The sequence below is a fragment of the Octopus bimaculoides genome, chromosome 11 (assembly GCF_046866305.1).
Source record: "Octopus bimaculoides isolate indiv1 chromosome 11, ASM4686630v1, whole genome shotgun sequence".
NCBI lineage: Eukaryota > Metazoa > Mollusca > Cephalopoda > Octopoda > Octopodidae > Octopus > Octopus bimaculoides.
In genome coordinates this window covers 78,186,761-78,196,001 of record NC_142938.1, presented here as the reverse complement: position 1 = coordinate 78,196,001, position 9,241 = coordinate 78,186,761, and positions in this window count along the sequence as shown.

Here is a 9,241-nt window from a genome sequence, read left to right as displayed (position 1 = left end):
GAACAGGGCACAAAGACACACACAAGCTTCCACGTAGTTTCCACCAAACATGCTCACTTCCAAAGAATTGGTCAGCCCAGTTGTATAGTAGACAACACTTGCTCGAGTTGCCTCGCAGTAGGACTGAACTCGAAGCCCTGTGTTTACGAATCAAACGTCATAACCACGCATCCATCCATACGCCTATTCAAATAATTTAATTTGTATTTGTAATTTTCTATTCGCATTTGAGATAGCTTCGGGTCATAATTAATACTTTTTTAGCAGCCAATTTTCACTTTGAAGATTTTCTTTATTCAGATCAAAATATTTTCTATAGATTAATCCCATTTGACATTATATACGCCATAGATGTTTGCAATGTTAACAAAACATTATCTTACGCTACTGGCATTTTATTAAAACTGTTTTTAACGGTTTCGATCAATTCGTGCATATTTCACATCGACATCTGATGCTGTAAAAACTGAATAGAGTCAAAGAAATCCAATACAAAATGGAATTTAGGTTAAGACTATTTAAAGGGTGACATCATTTTAACTATAGATTCCATCTTTCTTTGACATTGCCTTCGATTACATTTAGTTCTGTATCCATCATACGAGGTTTGACATTATCTATATAAAAAAAATGGATAATGCCAAACCTCATATGATGGATATAAATACTATCTACTTATTAATTTACTGGAAACTGTTCGCATATAACCGGCGCATATTGTCCAATAGATTAATTCTTTCAATGACTTTAGTTGTCTTTCGCTGGATTCAGTCATTGGACTGCAGTCATTCAGATGCACCGCTTTTAGTATGGTCGAACAAATCGATCCTAGTAGGTTTTTTTTTTTTTCAGTCTGGTATTTATTTTATTGGAATTCTTTTGCCGAACCGTTATGTTACGGGGATGTAAAGAAACCAACAGCAGTTGTCAACCGATGGTGAGGAACACACACACACACACACACACACACATATATGCACAAAGTGTTTCTTTCAGGTTCCGTGCATCAAATCCACCTACGAGGCTTTGGTCGGCTCGAGAATATACAAGAAGACATTTGCAAAAGGTGCAGGTCAGTGACCTGAACCCAAGACCACACGATTGGGCAGTAAGCGTCTTAACCACACAGCCACGCTTACGCCTGTCGAGAACATTCTCTGGATGATATTTTGAATTTTCATTCTCAGGTCCTGTGTATGTAAAGGTCGTATTCCTATTTTTCCGTTTAAGTATTTTGTGTGTAAATCCCTTCTGGCCCTTGCTACTGGCGCCATAAACAACTATTATTATAAATCGATTAATTTTACAAACTCTATCGGGGTTTTGGTTCTACCAAATCAACAAAGAATTGGTGGGGAGTTTTTATTGTGCAAACCATTATTCATTTATATGAAGCCGATTTATCATGACACGAGAGTAGCTATCAGGAACTAAATAATGGAAACAAAACTGCGATGTCACAACAGCTTTTATTAAAGAAGAAATGCGTAGGAATGTTTTCTCTTCTTTAAAGATTCTATAGTTTGGTGTACATTAAGTACATACACGATAAGCTTGTAATCATGCCTCTTTGATTTAATGGAATATATTTCAATTTTTCAGTAACCTGTGAACGATTTTGCTTTTTTCTCCTAAAATTACCAGCTTTTCAGCACTAGCGTTTAGAAATAAACCATCAATTGTTCTCCCTACAACATGTTCGATTTTTGTCATTGGGAATCTATGATACGAGCGGTGCTACGTACTTGAAATCCATTGGAAGTAAAAGATATTGGGTTGTGCATCAATTTTCCGAACTTAAAAAAGCTGTAACAAACATTGCAACAGTGTTTTGAAGATCATTTGTAAGTTCGGGTTTTGCCTTACACGTTCGAATAATTCGACGTAGCCAACCTCACCTTATATTAAAACCAAAAACCAGAAGAAAAAAAAGGGGGGGGGCGGAAACGACGTATCTATGAAGCTTAATTAAAAGTAGCAGTGTGATGCTCGCTAAAACGTATAAACATAAAATAAAAATGAGTTGCCAATAATCAAACGAGAGATAAGCAAATGTAACAGGTCGTATGGAATCACCTTTATGGTATTGTAGAGATTATTCAGAAACCTCGTGGCATTATCTGTTCCAATGCAAAAATTATCAGTGAAAGAGTGAGAGAGGACATTTTAAAACCTGTCTTAATATGGCAGCCAAGGTTGGAGGTGCAATTTATTTTCAAAGATCCATCGACCATAAATATGATCTTCCAATTCATAGAGGCAACAAACAGACTTAGCAGAAAAATTTTGTTATTTATCAATTTTAGTTTCACCTTTCTAGTTGGTTACTTCATTCAGTAGGCTGAATGGTTAAGAAGTTGGTGGTCACAGGTTCAAAACCATTCCATGACTTCTTGAACAAATATCATTTTTTTTTTTTACAGCTACCAGTCGACCGATACGCTGCGAGTGAAAATCCTTTTCTACTCTAGGCACAAGGCCCGAAATTTTGGGTGAAGAGGCCAGTCGATTAGATCGACCCCAGTACGAAACTGGTACTTAATCTATCGACTCCGAAATGATGAAAGACAATGTCGACCTCGGCGGAATTTGAACTCAGAACAAAGACAGACGAAATACTGCTAAGCATTTCGTCCGGCGTGCTAACGTTTCTGCCAGCTCGCCGCCTTTTGCGAATGAAAATCGGATACAGATAACTTGTCTTGTCACCCCGACTCTACCCGGGAATTACATTAAAGTTACGCGCGAATGTGTGGAATATTCAGTTTATTCAGCTGAATTTTCATCGTCGATCGAAGGTAAGGAATCGATAATTCTGTTTCGAATTAACTGCTCCCGAATTAATGAGTAAGAGATCACCACCACCAGCACTACCATTATACATATTTCTTGTATTTAATACGTCTTAAATACGAAGCTATATCTGGGGTGGACCCAAGTGGGGGGATCTTTTTTAAAACGGGGGCCACATTTTTCATTAATGTTTTACGTAGTGTTTTTGGTACCGAAAGACTTTCAAACTTCGTATACTTATCTATTTTGTGTTATAGAACAGAAAAATATTTTTGTATTCGAATTTATTTCATGTAAAAAATTGTCTTATTTCGATAATTTCAACCAATCACTGACGTCCATTCAGCCGATATACCTCAAGTGCCGACTACATAAACAAACGATTCTTCGTTTTATTTGCTTTTTTTCATTTTAAATTTGCTTTAACCCTAACCCTAACCCTAGGGTTAGGGTTAGAGTTAGGGTTAATTGTTTCAGAATCGTTTGTTTATGTAGTCGGCACTTAATGTATATCGGCTGAATGGACGTCAGTGATTGGTTGAAATTACAGAAATACGACAACTTTAACATGGAATAATTTATGGATTTCTTTTTTTTTAAGAAGACTAAGAGAAAAAGATGTTTTATATGACACATTCTACCAGTGTTCCAAGTTTCAAAGTGTTTCGTTAATGAAAAATGTGGCCCCCGTTTTAAAAAAGATCCAAGTGGGGTGCTAAGGGGCATGTGCTCCCTTCAAGAAAAGAAATGCGCACTTTTAAATAATGTTATTACGCCCTTTTCTCCTAGAATTGTATTCCCTACTGACCTTGTGCCCTCCCGTCGAAAAATTCACGGGACCGCACCAACATTTCACGAACGTTTATAGTGATTAAATAAGTAAAATTAAATAACTATTCTAGGACAATTAATCTAATTGTCAACCAACAACAGTTAATTCAAGTTCTTAGATGGGCCGAAACCATAGAAGCGGAGCTCCCAGTGTAGTCCTACCAAAGGAAGAAAAAGGGGAAACAAAAAACAATCTGATTCAATGAACTAACGAAGGTGCACCGTGTGGCCACAGGACATGCAAGAAATAACAATCAAATCTCCTTTAAGCTACACTATTGTCTTTAAAAAAATTGGTAAACATTGTTTAACGTAGTCTTATATAAACTGTGTGGAGGCGCAATGGCCCAGTGATTAGGGCAGCGGACTCGCGGTCATAGGATCGCGGTTTCGATTCCCAGACCGGGCGTTGTGAGTGTTTATTGAGCGAAAACACTTAAAAGCTCCACGAGGCTCCGGCAGGGGATGGTGGCGAACCCTGCTGTACTCTTTCACCACTACTTTCTCTCACTCTTACTTCCTGTTTCTGTTGTACCTGTATTTCAAAGGGCCAGCCTTGTCACACTGTGTCACGCTGAATATCTCCGAGAACTACGTTAAGGGTACACGTGTCTGTGGAGTGCTCAGCCACTTGCACGTTAATTTCACGAGCAGTCTGTTCCGTTGATTGGATCAACTGGAACCCTCAACGTCGTAAGCGACGGAGTGCCAACAACATATAAACTGTGTTTGAAAATAATAATACGAGATAGCCATGATTAGAATGCCTTAGATCATAAAGTTTTGCTTAACCAGAGTAAACGTGGGGTTAAACACAAAGCAAAAAAATATGCCTGAATCAAATATTTTGAATATCTATTATTTTCTTCCTTTAATACTACCTTTTTACGACCGACATGTTGATGTACAACATCTGGCATTGAACGTAAGAATACTTCTTCCCTAAACGTGGAGGTTTTAGAATCAATACGCTGTCAATAGAAATTCCGATTAGCCAAAATAGAAAGATTATGATATCGCATAGTTTCTATGTTTACATTTACATTCATATACAATGAATAAACATGTGAGATTCTGTGTTTAATACACGAAGGAATCATGCTGTAAGGCTCTCACACGTACGAAGCAAAACCAAACCTGTCTTTTTCTTCTTTCTTTCGTTCTTTCTTTCTTTCTTCCTTTCCTTCTTTCTAACACAAACCACTCCACACGCATACATGTATGTATATATTCACACACATACATATATACATATATGTCCACATAGGTAAGTGTGTGTGAGTGTCTGTGTATATATATATATATATATATATATATATATATACGTATAAGTGTGTGTGTGTGCGCATATATATATATGTGTGTGTGTATATACACACATACATACGTATATATAGGTATGCAAAAATATACGCATATATCACATATGTACATATGTATTCATATATAGACACATAAACATACACACACGCACACATACATACATGTGTATATATATATGTGTTTTTATATATATATATATATATATATATATATATATATATATATATATATATATATATAAAAGCATGATGTGTGAGGGCGCGCGTGGTATTGTGGTTAAGAGTGTCGCACTCTAACGATTGAAAGATCGTGAGTTCGATTCCCGGACCGGTTGGGTGTTTGAGCAAGACGCTTCATTTCACGTTGACCCAGTCCACTCAGCTGCAAATGGGTCACTCTGTGACAGAATAACCTTCCGATCGTGGGGAATGTTGGCTTGCTTGCCAAGTGAGCAAGGTGACATCGTTCGAAAGCTAACTCGATGCGAAGGGCATTGTGACCAGTGATGTATAACAACATCCCATAGCCTGGTCAATACCGTGACACATGCATGCATGCATACATACACACGATTTACAAATCGTTATCCAAAGTTTCTTGGTCCCGATCTCCGGGTGGAAGTGATGAATAGAACAAGAGAAACCAATGTACATAAACACACAGAAAATATTCAAATTAACAAGTTTTGATCACGTGCTCCAAAAGACCCGTTAGTCCTCGTTTGCAAAAAATTGCTAGAACGCAAACTACAGAGTGATCTGAAAGGTGTATGTGTTAGCGTTTCTCAAAAGCCCCAAATATTTCGACAAAGCAGCAGCAATTTTTTTCCTTTCAGAGTTAACCCGAAGTGAAAATATATTTCAGTCATTCCAATATTAGATTTCGGATGAGAATTGATATGTAAGTGTGTTATAACTTTGTCATACAATTGAAATCAAGAAGACAATTGGGTAATTACACACTTCTTACGTTAGTTTACTGTAATCACTTAAGAAATGGTTAATACTTTCGTCTCTTTTCCTACAGATTCTGTATTTGCTCTCTGGCTAAGTTTTATCAATCATTTTCTTCATCAAATTCGTTTTACATGACTTATTCCTTGGTGACCATAATTAATGATTTAGTTTCTTGCTTTCGTCTTTCAGCCAGAACCAGCATCTTTTAAAATTCGGTTTGTTACATGAATTGACCATATAATTCCTTCTCTGCTCAACTATTTTCCCGGTCTTCTCTTGCAGTTTCGGTGACTTTTGGATATTTCTGGCTGCAGACAATATCCTTCCTTCACTATGCACAACATAGATTTTCAAACCGAATATCGCAGTACGGATGGTGTTTTCTGTGTTTAACAAATGCTTGCCTCCTCCCTTTCTTGTCAAGTTAGAACCCGTCGAATACACCTTTGTAGTGCATTGTGCATTCTAAGCAGCTTCTTGATTCTAAATCCTATAGCCCTGTCTTTATTATTACTGTTGTTGTTGTTGTTGTTGTTGTTATGCTATTTCAATAAGATGCATCCTATTTGCATTAATTCTTTGCATATTTAACCTTCTGCTGCTCTCTATAGATTCACTTCTTCCAACACCACCACCACCACTACTAGTATATTCTCTATTTCACAAGACTTCTCACTGCACACGACACATCTACATATTTTTATCTATGCAAATGTATACACAAATACATTCATTCTTGCAATAAAGCACACAGTGAAACAGGCACAAACATGCACATGTATAAATATACATGAGTACATATCTATCTATCTATATATATATGCATATATGCATATATATATATATATATATATATATATATATATAATCCGTACACAAATCTAAAGACATTCATACAAAATACGAAGATCACTCAGAGTCTATTCTCTCCTCTGACACTGTTGTGAACATTGTATCATGTGAACAATACGGAAAATATACCATCGGAATTACTGAAATGCTATTAACATCAAGTTTTAATGTAAACTAGAATAAGCTAGAAAACTGTACCAGATGCTCCCTACAAAAATGCAACTCTTAACACATAATTACATAACACAGATTGTTTTTTTTTTAAACTCATATTATCGTAATGTATACATCATTCTGAGATAAATCAATGAAGAAAAAACTGTATAACCTTCAATGGTATTTGGAGAAATTGCTCCAAGAAATACCAAACCATTGGCACCAGAATATGTTTCAGCCAGTAACAACAGCACACAACTAGGGTGGTTTCTGGAGTTTAAAAGTATTACTTAAAAGATTCCATCAGATGGTGCTATTTAGTTAGATATCTCCTGGGCCAATACTGACTGAAACTTGTATAAGTTTATACATACACATGTATACATATAAATATGCATACATTTATACATAGATACATATACATTCACAGATAGACACTGCCGACCCATGAGATATACTATTATCGCTAAAACCATGTACAACACTATCTTCAGGAAGAATTTTACTGGCAGCAAATACCAACACAAACAAATCCCAAATCTACAGACCTCAGGGGCTATTTTGGCTTAAGCAAAAGAGCTTGGCCAGTTTGTGACTAACTTGAATTCTACAAAAGAAACAGATTTTAAAATATTTCTAAGAAATTTCACACATAGGTGTAGGAGTGGCTGTGTGGTAAGTAGATTGCTTACCAACCACATGGTTCCAGGTTCAGTCCCACTGCGTGGCACCTTGGGCAAGTGTCTTCTACTATATCCTTGGGCCGACCAAAGCCTTGTGAGTGGATTTGGTAGACGGAAACTGAAAGAAGCCTGTCGTATATATGTATGTATATATATACATATATATATATATATATATATGTATGTATGAGTATATGTTTGTGTGTGTGTGTGTGTTTGTCCCACCAACATCACTTGACAACCGATGATGGTGTAATTACTTCCCCGTAACTTAGTGGTTCGGCAAAAGAGACTGATAGAATAAATACTAGGCTTCCAAAGAATAAGTCCTCGGGTCGATTTGCTTGACTAAAGGCAGTGCTCCAGCATGGCCACAGTCAAATGAATGAAACAAGTAAAAGTGTAAAGAGTTTAAGTGTAGGCTTGCTTCCCAACCACATGGTTCTAGGTTCAGTCTCACAGTATGGCACCTTGGAGAAGTGTCTTCTTCAAAAGTCTTTGGGCCGACCAAAGCCTAGTGAGTGGATTTGATAGAAAGAAACTGAAAGAAGCCTATTGTATGTATATATGAGTGTGTATGTATGTGTGTTGGTGTCTTTGTGTCTAAGATTGTTGCACCCCCCCCCCACCACTTAACAACCAATGCTGGAGTGTTTATGTTACCATAACATAGTGGTTCTGCAAAAGCGACCGATAAAATAAGTACCAGGTGTCGATTCGTTCAACAAAAACTCCCTCAAGGTGGTGCCCCAGCATGACCACAGTCAAATAACTGCAACAAGACTAAAAATGAAACATAAAAGACACACATATATTCATGAAATGCAGTTCAAATGAAGCATAGCATGATAAAGAAGGTAAAATTTTTTGAAAGCCAGTACAATGCAAATTGGAAAGAAAAGAAAGGAAAACAGAAGAAGGACAAAACAAGAGTTTACACTTTACCTTACAATACGAAGACACAACAACAGTGAAAGCTTTAACTTTACATTTTGATATTTCAGAGATAAGACTCCTTTGTCTCTTCACAGCGTTAACCATTGTTTTGTCAACCATTCTTCGGTTTTCCACTCTTTTATTTCAAATTTGCATTGTACTGGTTTTCAAACAATTTTCAATGTGTTTTCACATTTATACTTAGACACACACTCACAGATTTGTATATATGTGTGTGAAAGTATGTTTATGTTATGCATAGAGCCTAATGAAAATACAAGGGTAATGGAGTAAATTCTTATTAAAATCAACATTTTCATATCTACAGGAAATACAAGAATTGTGATATCTTTCAGCTTGTGTTCTGAGATTTTGAAATGAAAAATACATCTCTATGTTAAATCTGATTAATTACAAAGCATGTGTATGCCATGTGCTTGTACATCTACCAATACAGACATCCACACACACATACACATCTATATCTGTCTATCTATCTATCTATAAATCTGTCTGTCTATCTATATCTATCTATTAATCTCTCTCTCTCTCTAATATATATATATATGATTCGTATATGATACTTTTAGAATGAAATATCTCAATGTTGCAATATTAAAGTATTCTTTTCTTTCATAGAAGTGAAAAAACAAAAGTTTTGCATTTCATTTTTCATAGTGAAGTATAATAAAATATTATTTCTGCACATGG